At 42.6% G+C, this 16295-nt stretch overlaps 1 pseudogene; it reads right to left on the reverse strand.

Annotated features, from left to right (window-relative positions):
• Positions 1-1078: 1078 nt before the first annotated feature.
• On the reverse strand, positions 1079-7760 carry LOC150039800 (proteasomal ubiquitin receptor ADRM1 pseudogene; annotated as a pseudogene).
• Positions 7761-16295: the final 8535 nt, after the last annotated feature.

The raw sequence follows: 16295 nt of genomic DNA on the forward strand, positions 1-16295 counted from the left end.
CCCAGGCCCTGAATTTAAGCCCCAACACTCACACAAAGATAAATCAATAAATGACTTCACAAAGCACTATAGCCTTAAGTCCTTTTTTACATTGTTTACTACGTATCTATGAACCACTTATGGCCAAGTTAATAATGAAAAGACTTCTTTTTCTCAGTGGAAATATTGCATTGGTTCTTCACATTCATTAAGCATCTTCCTGGTCATGTTCAGTGAACAAAAAATGAAAGAAGAATGTGGTATGCCTGATGATCACAGATTAAAAGACACAGTAAAGGGGCCAAGAGTTTGGCCTAGTGGTAGAGTGCTTGCCTAGCATGCACGAAGACCTCAGTACCACATACGTAGAAAAAAGCCAGAATTGGTGCTGAGGCTCATGTGGTAGAGCCCTAGCCTTGAGAAAGTCCAAGGACAATGATCAGGTCATGAGTTCAATCCCTGGACTGGCCAAAAAAAGAAAAAAAAAGACACAGCCTGGTGCTGGTGTCTCATGCCTGTAACACCAGCTAGTCCACTCTTAGGATTCGGTTTACAGCCATCCCAGGCAGGAAAGTTCAGGGGACTCTGACCTCCAATCAAATACTCAGAAAAGGCCAAAAATGGCACTGTGGCTCAAGTGGTAGACTAGGAGCCTTGAGCAAAGGAAGCCCAGGGACGGTACCCAGACCTTGAATTCAAGACCCATGACTGATGAGAAAATAAGCAATAAATAAATAAATACACAAATACATAAATACAAATAAATAAACAAATACACGTGATTCTGTGTTTATTTTTCATTAAAACATCAAGCAGAATGAAAGAGATTGCTAATCATTACCTAAAGCATTTTACAAGGTAGGATTTTTAATACATTCCTATAAGGTTAATGAAAGGAATTCTAAAATCTAATAAAAGTTGGTACTCTTGGAGTTTATTAACTAGATCATTCAACCTGGTATCATATAAAGTCTCTCTTTTACTTTAACATAGGAGGTTATTAGCATTATATCATTTCTCTTGTCCACATCCTGATTTTTGCTAGTTCTATTTCTATTCAGTTAAGATATAACAATTTACATTCTTGTATTTGTCCTAATTTTATTTCTTTTTTTTTCAGGTAAAAGAAAGGACTTTTATTGGTGAGTTGGAACAGGAAAAGGTATGCAATACATCACAAATGCCACTACAAGAGTCACGTGACTAAGAATTCAAATTCCTTAAAAGACAGTAAATAACTTAATCTAGACTCATGTCTTCCTCTTCATCTTTCTTGTCTTTTGCGTCGCCCTCCTTCTGCTCAGATTTGGCATTGTTCTGCATAGCTTTGGCAAATGCTTCCACATAGCCCTTGTTGGCGGCCTTCAAGGCCTCCGCGGGCAGGCCAAACTGGCCCATGAGGGGGCCCAGCTGCCCCAAGGCCAAGGCTGCACTGAACGTTCCCAGGGCCTGCTGGAACTGGGGCGAGGTCAGGTGTTCTGGATCTCGTCCGCGGTCTGGGGCAGCGACTCACCTGAGGATAAGTAGGGCAGGAGGCGCTCCTGGACATCGGCGTTGGCCAGAATGGGGGCCATGATCTCTGGGGTCAGCACGCTGGCCAGGTCCACTTGCTGGCCGCCAGCTGGCCCGGCTGGCACGTTCGTGGTAGCCAAAACGCTCTGCAGGTCGCTCAGCTGGATGGGCTGGGTCGGACTGGCTGCCTTACCCGTTCCATTACTTGAACTGGGCGCGGGGCTCCGGCGGGTGGCCGAGGCAGCAGCTGGGGCAGAAGGGGCTGGGGGGGCACGGGCAGAGGAGGTGGTGGAGGATGGGGTGACAGCTGCCGACTGGCTCCGGAGCTGGAGGAAGAACTGCTCGCTGGAGGCCCGCCGCTACCTACAAGACTGGCCAGGCCCGGCCCTGTGAGGGCCCTGAGCCCACCCAGTCCTCCAAGGCTAGCCGGTCGGATGCGCTGCAGGAGTTGGCGGTGACTCATGTTTCCAGCAGGCTCTGCAGGCCACCCTCACCACCCAGGGCCGAGAGCTCGTGGCCACCGCTCCCGCTGGCCCCCAGTGCCCCAGGATCGGGGGTTATTCAGATACTCAATGACTTTCCGGCAGTGCTCCTCGTCCTGGTCAGTCTTGGGCTCCTGCATCCAGAAGAAGAGCCTTTTGGACCCAGCTTTGATCCTGAGCACGTAGACCCTCCCACTGGGGCACTGGGCCACCCACTTGAACTCGCAGTCGTCAGGGAAGATGATCAGGTCGTCCTCCACGGTCCCCGGCGTCCTGTCCTTCCAGCAGAAGTGGAGGAGCGAGTCGTCTGTCTGCTGGATGGACAGGAGCCCTGTCCGCTTGTCCGGGGTCACCGTGGTCCCCTTCAGGGTCATCTTCCCTGCCCAGAACTCCACGAGGTACTTGCTGGAGGACCCGCGAGAGCCTGGCACCAGGCTCGGGAACAGGGTGCCCGACGTCGTCATCCTGGTTGCGCCTATGCTCGGCCGAGAAGCAAGGTCCGGGCTCGCTCTTCCCCGTCCTAATTTTCAGAATTACATGATTAAATCCACATGCTCATTCCAGAATGGCATATTGATTGACATTCATCCCAACATGCAACTCAGCCCAGAAGTTTACTCTCAAGTTATTGTATATGTTGAGGGAGGCTAAAAGTAAATCCAATAATACACAATGAAATATAAAATTACCAGACTGCCATTGCATAAAACTTTGAGCAAAAGGGAATGAAGTTGAAAACTGTTACAAGAAACCAAACCACTCTGACAAGTCCATTGTCTCATATGAGAGGGAAAAAAAATCCTTTGCTAGAGAATTATCTTCACCAATGATCTAAAGTTTTTCTCTTTTAATATGTACCTTGATGAGAGGGGAGTGGGAAACAGGGACAAAAACATAAGAAGGAGTATCAATGTGTGAGAAGAAATGCACCCACGACCTGACGAATGTAACTGTAACCCCTCTATACATTACCCCAACAATAAATGTTTTTAAAATGTACCTTGATGATTAAAAATTAGATGCCCATTCTCAAGTTAAGAAAATAAACCAGGATAAGAGGATATGAAAAAAAAAGTTACTAGGAAGGGGCCGGAGTGTGGCCTAGTGGTAGAGTGCTTGCCTAGAATGCAGGAAGACACAGGTTCAATTCCTTGCTACCACATACATAGAATAAAGCCAGAAGTGGTGCTGAGGCTCAAGTGGCTCGAGCCTTGAGAAAGTCCAAGGACAGTGCTTAGACCCAGAGCACTGGCCAAAAAAAACAAAAATAAAAAAGTTACTAGGAAGCATACTCGGAGTGTCACAGTGGACACACTAATCAGATCAGGGTGATAGGAAGAAGGGTAAAAGAAAGCATCCCCCAATAAACTTAAAGCCAGACTCTGCAGTTCAAGTGTAACTTGAAAAAGGAGCCAGACTTCTTAGACAGAGAAACAAAAACTCCAGTAGAACCTGTTAACCAGTGAATATTGTTTACCTACGAGACAGATCACAGGCAAAAACCCAATAAAAATCTCACAAAACACTGGACCACAGCACTCCTCTCTTAACCACAATGACCCAACATTTGTTGCCCTGGCTACAGAACTCCACTGCCTAGTGAAGAGCAGACAAAAAGGGTATTCACACACAAACAAAGGGACCAAGGACAGAACACAGGAGTTTGCCAGGTCTACAGAGGCAGAGCAGAAGGTTTTTATACAGACTTTAAAAATGAAGCTATAACTGATAGAGGAGCTATGTATTAGAAGGCAGGAAAGACAATGTATCTGAAGGAAACCACAGGCACTCATATCAAGGTTAGTGAAAATAGCACATGGAATGGTTTTTGGTCACACTAGGCCAGCTGGCTACTTGTTGATATCTTCTCTTGGGAAGAAACTATCAAAATCAGGAATCCAGAGCTAAGAATCATGAATCTGACTCTCCTAGTGTAAGAATTGTAGGCGGCGGGTCCTTCTTTCTCTCTGCCTTTGCCCTGCAATACTGAACCTCAGCTACTGCTGAGGAAAGACTTCACAGAGTTACTGGAGCATTTACCCAGCATCCACCGCAGGCCAGACCGCATGTGAGGCCTGCCCCAGCCACAGGTTGTGGTCATGAAGATGCTGCTGGAAAGTACAGGATGCTTTTGTTTTATTATTATCATTATTATCATCATCATCATCATCATCATCATCATCATCATCATCATCATCTTTAAGTAGTTGTACAAAGTAGTTGCCATTGAACAAAAACATTTATGAAAAGACTATAGCTGAAAAAATGTCACCCCTGGATAAAATCAAGCCAGTGATTCCAAAGTCACAAAGCTCAAGGTTGATTTTTTGTGTGTTCACACAGTCAACGAACTGTCAAATCTGGACTGAGGAATTGCTTATCAATAATTCATTTTTATAGAAGGTTGAAGCCATTATTTTCAAAATTATGAGTCTTGTCTGTCGCTTTCATCAACAACTTCCACAGATCTCAAGCCAGGAAATTCAATATCATTTCCTGGGTTGTCCTATTTAATTGTAATTCACACACAATATAAGACACATTTGGGTTTTGGTTTTAAATGGAAATGGAACTCTACTAAATACAGTAATCTGTGGATCAACAGAAGTCAATCAAATGGGAACTATTCAAATTCTACTTTGTTGTAAAGCTAAAGGCATTGACGCCAGAAATACCTCCTATTAGAAATTCCCCTATATGAAGTGTTTCTCCTCTACATATGATCTGAATTATTATTATTATTACTCTTTTGCCAGTCCTGGGACTTGAACTCAGGGGAGCCTGGATGCTATCCCTGAATTTTAGGCACAAGGTTGGCATTCTATTATAGTGTTAATTTATGCATATATATATACATATATATATATATTACAGCTGGGAGTTTGAGGTTTAGGCTCAAGGTTGACATTCTATTATTTGAGCCATTTCCAGCTTTTTTGTGGGTTAGAGATAATAGTGTTATGGACTTTCATTCCCAGGCTGGATTTCAATGGTTATTCTCTGATCTCAGCCTTATGAGTAGCCAGGATTACAGGCATGAGCCACTGGCACCCAACTTGAATTGTTTCTTTGATTAAAAAAAATATATATATATATATATTGCAGCTGGGAGTTTGACGTAGTGGTAGAGTGCTTGCCTAGCATGGACAAAGACTAATGTTTGATTCCTCAGTATCACATACATAGAAAAAAGCCAGAAGTGGTGCTATGGCTCAAGTGGTAGAGCGTTATCCTTGAGAAAACCCAAGGACAGTGCTCAGGCCCTGAGTTCAAGGCCCAGAACTGGCAAAAAATACATTACAGCCCTGAGTTCAAAGCCCAGAACTGGAAAAAATACTTTACAACTATGTTGAAAGCAAAATATACACCTTATGGATGGGAATGGGAAGGAAAAACTGTAAGAGACAGGGTGACTCTGTCCAGGAAGAAATGTACTCTTTACCTGGCTTATATAGCTGGATACCACCTTTACAATAACAATTTACTTTTTAACAAAGGTAAATATACCTTTATTTAAAAGGTATATTGTAATTAAAAGGTCACCTTTTTGGTTGATCTGACTATTCAACTGGAGATGAGAGGCAAGAATTTGAACAGCTTTTAAGAAGCATGAAAATTAGTAAACACACTTTTAAATCTCATGAAGCATAACCAGGTAATTCAATGCAGAACATTTGCAAGGATACAAAAATGCTGGCAGATAATGTGATCAATATGCCTATTCAGAAGGCTAGGCAATATGACTCAATCTTTTGGATCCATCTGGTGGTATACTTACATGAATCACATAATGTACCGGGCAGTTTATTTTCAAAATCCGTTGGCACAATTATGCCTTTTTAGAAAGTAGAGGGGGGAGGGTCAGTTCTAACCAGCTGATGAACAGAAAAAGACAATTTCAGCTGGGCACTGGTGTCTCAAGCCTAATCTAGCTATCCAGGAGGCTGAGATCTGAGTATCACCATTCAAAGCTAGCCTGGACAAGAAAGCCCTTGAGTCTCTTATCTCCAATTAACCACCAAAAATCCAGAAATAGAGCTGTGGGAGAGGGCTAGCTTTGAGCAAAAAGCTTAGGGATAGCTCCCAAGATCCTAAATTTGAACTACACACACACACGACAATTACATACTCGAATCCATATACATACATATATTGTATACATAGTAGATAATAGGTAGATATTGCAACTGTATTTTGAACATATTCTCTAACCATGTACAGAAAATCTAGGGCAACATGAAGGAAAATATGGTTTTTTAAAAAACTCACCTCTAATGTAAAATGTAAACATAAATGATTATATAAAATCATGTTATTCCAAAGTTTTATCAAAGCAAGATGATAAAGGATGAAAAGTATACTTGTTCATGCCACTACTTATTTTATAAAGATCAAACAATTAAACAAAGTAGAGAAATGTTTCATTTTTTTGTAATTCGAGTTATAGTTATCACAATTTGAAGTCAAATTCAGATTGTACACATTAATTCTTTATCTCAAGAGCAAAATTTTTCATTTAATGAGAAATAAAAGTATAAATATACCTATCAAGCCTAGGAAAAGCAAGTACAAAATGTGTCCCTTAAAGTCTGCTTCATTATCTTTAACCTAATTTGATTTCCTTTTTTTTGTAGGGCTAAGAAGAACAAGGTGAAGCCTATAATCAGAATAAGCAAGAAGTCTGAGTCTCTTTTAGAAATACAAATAGTATCTGTCAGTGCCCTCACCCACCCAGCCACCCAGGGGTATCCCTCGATGCTCCCAAGAAACCCGACGGTGGAAGGGGAAGAGCACAGGACATTTTTAACCACAACACTTGCAAACCTGCAAGCCACCTGCCTTCCAAATCATAGAGAGTGCGTGCATCTATGTCATTCTCAATACTCAGGGCAGCCCTTTTACATCACCCACCTATCACCTAAAGATAAGTTACACAGAATGCATTCCCAATGATGAGGAGTTAGGAAATCATTCCTTCACTAGTCTGTATGAAATTGATATTAATTATCATCATTCAATTATAATGAACACTGCAGTGAAGTAAACTCTAGTCGTCGTTGTAGATACTTACCAATAGTTGCTTAATTTCATCCCCCACCATCCTCTCCAAATGGGTACAAGAGTAGAATTTCATTATGCTGTGAAAGAGAAATGTAAATCAAATAAACACACACATGAAGAAAATGAAACTGTCCTTAGAAATTTTGTTTCAAGGAAGTATTCATCTCTTTTTTTTGGAATTTTAAAAATATTTTATTTGAAAATTTTATGTAAATTGAATATTATCTTTTCACTTGGCAATCTTCTTATAATTATATAATATAAAGAAACATGATGATTACTTTCACCACAGCCCATATAAAGTGTATCCCTAAGCCCCTCAGAATTTACCCCAGTGTGCCACGTGAAGATGATCATCTTCTGTAGGTGACTCCCAGCACATCTGAGAACCCCTGTGCATAGCCAAGTGTCAAATAGGAATTATCAAGAATATTTGTAAAGCATTTAATGAGGTATGAAAATACTTTTATCCAAAAATAGAATCATAAAAACTTACACAACATGAATTGTTATGAAAAGTAAGTTTTACCAAGTCTTTTAAGTTAAAGGAACTGGAGCCATGGCTTAGTGGTAGAACATCTGCCTGGGAAGTATGAGGCCTCCAGTTCGAACCTCAGATCACACACACACACACACACACACACACACACTCACTCTCATACACTCACTCACACATACACACCCACACAAGTTAAATATGCAACTGAAGAACATCTAAACAAATTTGATTACATTTCAATCTGGGGCCATAATTATACTTCTAAATCATTCATTTGAGTAACTATTAGAAATTCAAAGCCTAGTGATTACTTCATATACTATCTGAATTATTTCCTTCAAATCAATTGGAATTGGTCAATTTCTCCTCTTGGCTTAGCATTTTCCTCCTAAATATCTTCTGAGTAGGAGCAACGCTATCATTTTCCATTGTATCCTCTAAGAGTCTGCCACATGAGTTCTCCCCAGAGCCCCCAAGCCACGCATGCACTTGTCCTAGGAAACCCTAGAAGGTCCCGTCCCTGACCAGGCCACTCGAGTGACACAATACCTCGAAACTCATGTGCAAGAATCATGGAAAGACATGATGAAGCTCCAGGACAACTACCATGACTAATTCCTCATAATATCTCTGATTACATTAATACCTGGTAATGCATAATCTGCAGTATAAAGGTGACACAGATTCACAATGATAATGTCTAGCAGCAATAATAATGTCTTTGGGGGTAGGAAGGGCAGGAAGATAAAAGAAACATGTACTTCCTGCCAAAGTAATCTATGCCCAAAGTAAGAAACAAAACATATTAGATTTACATTCAAAAGCATGTGAAACTTTCTCAAGTAACTATAACTAAGATTGCTTGGAATAGAAGAGATTGTCTTTAAATAGTGGTAGCAATAATAATCGCTGCCATTGTTATGAATCCCTACCACTGAATTGTATTATAGTAAGAGATGTCACAGACATCATTTCTGATGTCTGAAAACCTGGGTAAATAATTTATAGAAAATATAACCCCATAAGAATGTCTTTATATTCAAAGGTTTAAAATTTTTCCATCCCAGCCTAGCTAGCAGCTTTTAAGACATCAAAACTACTGAATATCTATCTCCTCTACCATCTTTGGTTATTCTTCTTTCTTCCAATTCCAAACATACAAATGAATTTAGGACATTCATACGAGATACATTGTCTCTGATCTCTGTAAATATTTTTAAAAGTTCAGCAATATACAGGAACTCTTAACTGCTAATAATATTTCAAGTTTTACAAACCAAACATTTAGGAAAGGCATTAAAGGCATCAGGTTTACTTTATACTCAAACAGGAGATATTACAGGTGAGGCGGGCGCCTCACCTGGTACCCGAGCGGGCTTGGGCGCTCGCGGATCTCGGGGTGCAGGTGGCGGCGGGTCTGGGTCACCATGATACATTTCATCTTGCTGTTCAGTCGACAAGGGAAATTACGGCTACAGAAGTGGTACACCACTCTCCCTGACAAAGAGAGGAAAAAAATAACCCGGGAAATTGTTCAGATTATTCTCTCTCGAGGTCATCGAAGAAGCAGTTTCATTGACTGGAAGGAGCTCAAACTTGTTTATAAAAGGTCTGCGAGCTGGGTATCATCTTTAATTTTGAAAAGGCATATTTTATCCTTGATGAGTTTATAATAGGTGGAGAAATTCAGGAAACATCCAAGAAAATAGCTGTCAAAGCCATTGAAGAGTCTGACGTGTTACAGGAGGAGAGAGAGAGAGAAAGAGGAGAGAGAGGGAAGACAGTGTAGAAGATGCAATTCCTAGTGTCTCCACTAGGGACAGCAGCTGGTTGAGAAGAGAAGCTCAAATGACAATGGAAGAATCCATGAACAAACCTACAGTTTAACCGACTTGAAGACTCCGAGTGCTGCAAGTGCTGAATTTTAAATCCTCATTGTTTTGTATCCAGTGCAGAGCCATGCCACAAGTAACTTAAAGAAAGGGATTCTTACTTAACTAGCAAATGTTCACGTTGGCTAATATAGTATATTTGAAATGTCTATATCTATAGTATACTGTATATGATGACTTAATCTGCCTCTGTGTTGGAGATAACTGCTGTATAACTTGGCAGACTGAATAGTGTGTAAAATTTTAAAACTCCATGAGATTATTTGTAAGAAATAATTGCAATATATATTTTTGGAATTTGATTTTCTGAGGGATGAAAAACCATACATACTGTAATAGCTCCTGCTTATGAATACATTGTAAGTATTCATCTCTTAAAGAAAAATAAATACACGTGGTAAAAGAGCACAATGTCTTAGATGTGGGAGGCCAACATGATTCTGAGCTTTACATCCTATTCAACCATGGACATAGTTATCAAGGGTGTGGTTTCAGTTAATGTTCCACACATCCACGTGCAAAGTGGAGGTTCGGGGCCGGTCCTGGTGCCACGAAGAGGTCGTGGGACTTTTCAGAGGGGAAACCCAGTGGGAGGTTAGGTGACTAGGTCGGCGGAGGAGGATGGAGGGGACAGGCAGGAGGGTTGGGGAGGACGGGACAGGGCTCACCTCCCCTCCAGTCTATTCCCCATCCTAGCCCAGGAGGACCCGCGTTGACGGCTCCAGAGGGAGGAAGGGGAGTCCAGGGCGGTGAGGACCCACTCTGTCAGCCATTGAGTCACTGGACCTGCGGAGCCGTTATTTCTGGGTCCTCAGCGGAAGGGGCGGGGAGATCCGGGAGGAGCAGAGTGGACTTCCGGGGTGGGTCCTCCAGGGTCCAGGCCAATCAATTCTCTACCTAACGACGGGGATTCCCTTCCCCCTGCAGAACAAGGTCCAAACGTGCGTCATCTACCGGTGAACAATGTCTCTGAGCAGTGGAGGAAGAATGAGGACCCTCTGGGTTCTTCTCTGTGTCCATTCAGCTTCATGTGGACTCAGACTTTTCCATGACAGCTAATTCTGAAAGAACCTTCCAGAGCTGAGGGTGGCTCAGGAAACAAGGCCCAACTGACCCTGGGGGAGAAGTCCCACAACAGTGAGGCCCTGCAAGCCTTTCTTCCATAGGCCTGGCTTCTCTCAGCTACTTGCTGTAGTGCTGGAATGCTGCCAATGAACAACAATGACCACATGCCTCTTGTGTGTGCACTGGTGCTCTGTGCATCAGGGCTGGTTCTGTGTCCTGCTCCCTCCTTTAGCTCTCTCTTAGACTCCTTGTCTCCCTGTACTTAAGTCTTCATTTCCATAAAAAACTTCTTGGCCTACCCTCAACCTATGCACTCATCCATTGAACCCTTATCCTTCTGGGCTATGTGTTTAAAGAAGTCCTGAGTGATTGTGTTGGAGCAGGTCTTTCCACCCAGAGCCAGCAGCTGGTTGCCTGCCCTCACCCAGTGTTTCCATAGGGTCCCACATCTTATGACAGCACAAGCTGGTCTCAGTGTGTCACCAGTGCCAAGTGGGCTTCTCAGGGACCTCTCCCCAACAGGAACTTACCAAATGCTGACATTCCTACTATTTCCCTGAGTTCACCAGTCAGGAGATTTGTATCACTCTATTGTGTGTGTTGCTCTGGATGGACTTGGAGGGTAAAAAGCATTACAGATATGGCACTTTAGTTCCTGGAACACTGTTGATCATTGGGGTCATCATTCCACCTCAAGTCTGTTTATTTCTGATGTTTTTTTCTGCCTGCTCCTCAGTTTCTCACTTCATCCTTACCTAATCTCCTGGACGATTCTCCCTCTTCTGGACTTCCCTGACCTCCCAGAATGGAGGCACCCTCCTCCTTTCTTGTCTCTGTTGGGTATGGAAGGCTCTCCTGTGCCCCTCATTGCCCATCCCACTTTGCCCCTTGACAAAGACAGGTGTCTTCAGAAAAAGAAATTTGTAAACATAATGAAATGACTCTATTTTTTTCCTGAAATATTCGAATGTGGTATAAGACCCTCCCAAGATCTTCTATTGGCATAAGCCATATATGTATTCTCACAACTGCAGAGCATCCACAAATTTACCTACAGATTGAAGTTCCTCACAAATATCAACCATCTTACTATTTGCTTTTTCTTTTCTTTTGTTATATTTATTTATTTATTTGTATTTTTTATTGTAATTAATAGAAGGGTTACATGGTATTTGCCAGATAAATGGTGCCTTATTTCCCACACATTGATACCCTTTCACATGTCGTGGTCCCCATTTCCCTTCCCCCCTCCCCCTCTCCCACCCCTCATCTTGTTTTCCCCCGTTCCCTACTTTATATTTATTTTTTATTGTAATTAATAAAAGGGTTACATGATGTTTGCCAGATAGAAGTTGGATTAATTCACATATATTGATACCCTTTCACATGTCTTGGTCACCATGACCCTCCCCTCCACCGCCCACCCCCCGTCTTGGTTTTCCCCCCTTCCCTATCCAATTTCAAATAACCCAATACAAATAAATCCAATATATCAGATAACAAAGTGAGATACTGTAACAATATGAGATATCCAAGGGACAGCAAAGGAGATGAGAGATAACATAGTACATTAAGGACAACAGTCATTCATTGTATGGCTTTTGTTTCAATATCCTGGAGGTCTTTTCAATTAGCTTCCTACTATATAGCCTTATTTCTTTTCTTAACAGGGCTTTTCCACTCAGGGCTGAATCCCAAGGTAACAGATACAATGAAGCACTACACAATCCACCAAATTTTGTTTGCATTTGCTACCATATATAAAAAGGAGACCAAGATGCTCTTGTCATCTGTATTTTGTGGAATAAGGAAGTGGTTTTTATATAAATTGCTAAGATACAGGGAGGGGTGATGGCATTTTTTTCATTACAGATCCAACTAATTCTGTCCATCCAGTTGTATTGCCATTTCTTCTGGGTGAAGGGATTGCAAAGGTGTCGCTCTTTGAAGGGAACATTACCTTCTCATCATTTTCATTATTCTTCTATCCTTACCAAAGTTGTGTGTGTGTGCGTGCGTGCTTGTGTGTGTGTGTGTGTGTGTGTGTGTGTGTGTGTGTGTCTATGAGTGTACCAGTGAATGGATTCATATGGATACCTTATATCTGTCTTAGAGTTCCATTTCTGTTTGTCACTTCTACCTAGAGTCACCTTCATCTGCCTTGCGCAAGAAGTGATGCAGACATCACAGATACATGCCATCACAGGTAACCTTCTATACAGTTCCATTTATCACTCGGGTTCTAATGTATTTGCCAAACACATGAATATTTAAACATCTAAAACTATGGCATCAACAGAAAATGTGACAGATTTATAGTCAGAGTTTTTCCTTTGGGTTCCTCATCACTGTGTACCTGGGTTACACAATACAAAGAAAATCTCACTTCACCTGGAGAGTCAGCTGTCTGTTACAAAATAGTTGAGACAATCCACTGAAAAGAAGAAAAGGTTTACATTGCCTCATCCAAACATATCTCTTGGCTATATTGTTTTGAGGAATGTATATCAACTGGAACATGTGATAGAAGAGGAGGCCTGTGTAACTCAGTGGCTGGGGGGTGGGGAGAGAGACAGAGAGAGACAGAGAGAGGGGGGGGGAGAGGGAGAGAGGGCACACAGAGACTATCATCCCCACTATGCCATTTAAGGGCATGCTCACAGTGACCTAATTTCCTCCCTTCCTCCTAAAATACCCCAGTACTGAGGATTGGTAGAAGAACATGCCCAAGGTCCTGAGTTCAGTACCTGGAAGGTGAAGAAAGCAAAGGAAAAACTTAGTTGCAAGTGTGATTGTACAGGTCTGTTATACCAGCACTTGGGAGGCAGAGCATACAAGATCTAGGACCTAGCTACATGTTTAGAATGTTTGATTTCATCTCATCTCTCAGATCATCTCTATAATGTATGACATATGATTAGCTTCGTTTTATAGAGGAAACTTGAGGTTCGCAAATAATTAAATGTCTTCTCTGAGTCCCAGGGGAAGGATCATGGATCTGGCCTTTCAGGAAAATCAAACCTATGCTGGGAGCTCCAGGAGTTGTGGTCAGAGACAGATGAGCAGTGTACTTGGAGATCACATGGTGCTTTCTGAGAGGGCTAAGCAGGTGATCCCAGTATGGAGAAGGCAAGATGGCATCATGGGATACCAGTCATCTCCAGTGTTTCATCCCCAGAGAAAGCTGACCAGAATGTCTACAGGCCTCTCATAGAGGAGTCCACCACACCAGACCTTTCCTTCTTCCCTCTTTTGTTTGCGTGAGTGAGTGAGTGAGTGTGTGTGTGGTGTGTGTGTGTGTGTGTGTGTGTGTGTGTGTGTGAGAGAGAGAGAGAGAGAGAGAGAGAGAGAGAGAGAGAGAGACAGAGAGAGACAGAGAGAGAGTTCTGTGCTCACAGCAGGTACTCTCCCACTTAAGTTATGATTCCAGTCCAGCATTTTGCTGATGAATTGGAGATGGACCCTCAAACTTTCCTGGCTAAATTGACATTCAGGTTCCGTTCACACCATCATCAGTGGCTAGGGTTATGAATGATTCCTTTTAATAGGAGAGCAATATCATACCTCGGTGGGATTGGGGTTTGGGAAACTACAGAAATTAGTGCTCAAGCAGATGACCCGACAACCATTCAGTGCAATGATGAAGAACAGCACAGGACACCTCTAGGCCAGCTTGCCACACCGTCAATCTCAGCCACAGTAACCCAACCTAAGAGGAGAATTGGACTTTCTCACATGGTCCAAGTGAGCTCACAGGAAGGCAGAGAAAGCACAAAGTGAAATTGGAGGTGAGGAGGGCTGGTGAAAGTACATACCACTGTCAGGCCCTCACACTGGTATCAACAATCGCTGGAGGCTTACACGGGAAATCCTAGCTACTGAGGAGGCTGATACCTCAGGATCATGGCTCAAGACAGCCCAGGCAGGAAAGTCTAAATGTAACCACCAACAAGTCGGAAGTAGAGACACAACTCAAGTGAGAAGGGCCAACTCTGAGATAAGTAAGAGCCAGTAGCTGTGAGTTCAAGTCCCAGTACTGACAGCAAAAGAGAAAGGGAGGAGTCAGAGAGTAAGAGCGAGAAAAAGAGAGGAGGGAGAGAAGAGAGAGGGAGGGAGGGAAGTAGGGCAGAAGGAAGGAAGGAAGGAAGGAAGGGAGGGAGGGAGGGAGGGAGGGAGGGAGGGAGGGAGGAATGGAGGAAGCAACAGGAACTATTTTGTAAGTTTTAAAAAGTGGAAAAAATTAATATTTCAAAGTCAAAACTGGATGGCAGGGAATTCATTCCATTTCCTCCTATGAGGAGCAGTTTGGGATTCGGAACGGTTCCTGAGAAATCAACAACATGTCTCTTCCAACAACGTAATGTTGGAGCTTCCCAAATGAGAGAGGTATGGTGCACCTGTTCAAATTTCCTACCTAATTAATGAAACACGTCACAGACAGTATAAATTCAGTATTGTTGAGAACTGGACACTCATGTTTACTGTGGCACTATTATAACAGTAAAGATTTATGTGGCCACTCAAGTTTCTGTCAACAGATGAACGGAGGGAGGAAAAAATACACACACACACACACACACACACACACACACACAATGGAGTATTGTTCAGTCATCTATGAGAATAAAAGTGTGTTAGTTCCAAGAAAATGAGAGGAAGTGGACATCAGAAAAGCCAAGGAAAATGTGTCAGACTTGTGACCACCACATGTTTTCTCTTACATTTGGAGTCTAGACCCATATGTACAAGTAATCAAACATCTAAATAAAAAAGGCCTAAGCAGAGGGAAGGATAGGAAGGTGTATAGGCACCATGATGAGAATGTGAATAAGCACACAGTTCTCTTGTGCACGGGTGGAAATATCATAATAAAATCCATTATTTGGTGAGTTAGAATTGTGGCCTAGTGGTGGAGTGCTTGCCTAGCATGCACGAAGACCCAGGAGTAGAGCTAGAGAGTGGTAGAGCTCTAGCCTGGGTGCCTCCTTGGACACATTTTGCTCAAGGCTAGTGATCTGCCACTTGAGCCACAGGGGCACTTCACACATGGACATCTCTCCCTACTCCATCACTGAGCCAAGACATATAGAGTTCCCATTCTCTCTTGGATGCTGCCTAATTTACATTCCTTTTTTTTGCCAGTCCTGGGCTTGAACTCAGGGCCTGGGCACTATCCTTGGGCTTTCTCAAGGTCTACCCTTGAGCCACAATACCACTTCCAGCTTTTTCTGTGTATGTGGTGCTAAGGAATAGAACACATGAGTCTGTGCATGGGAGGCAAGCACTCTACCATTAGGCCATGCTCCAGGTCCCTTACATTCAGTTTTATTGAGCAATTCAAGTGCATGCCCCTCTTGAAGTTGAATGTTAGCTATAGGCTTTGGGCAGCCTCCACAGCCCCTCCCCCTTTTTCCTTTGTAGCAGGAAGGATCCTTTGCCTTCTGACACATCCCATTTCATCTATTTCCTCATTTTATTGAAATCTGTTCTTCCCTATGCTAATCACACTCCTGTTTATCTATGGGTTTTCCAATGCATGAATTTTTTCACATCCAAAAGTCCGAATGTAAGCAAGCTGCTAGGAAATTTTCACTCAGAATCCAACGGTTGGTCTTGAAAATGAACAAGTATGGAATTTATCTCTAAGAGGCAGTCAGTGGTTGGTGAGGCCCACAGCTGGACATAGACAAGGTGAAAGGCAGGTGTTAGATTTCATCCTCATCCTACTCAGAGTAGTGAGTAACTAAAAATTTGTGGGAGGGCTGGGAATTGGGCCTAGTGGTAGAGTGCTTGCCTAGCATGAAG

Source organism: Megascapheus bottae, unplaced genomic scaffold (assembly GCF_031878675.1).
Source record: "Megascapheus bottae isolate mThoBot1 unplaced genomic scaffold, mThoBot2.hap1 HAP1_SCAFFOLD_58, whole genome shotgun sequence".
Classification (NCBI taxonomy): Eukaryota; Metazoa; Chordata; class Mammalia; order Rodentia; family Geomyidae; genus Megascapheus; species Megascapheus bottae.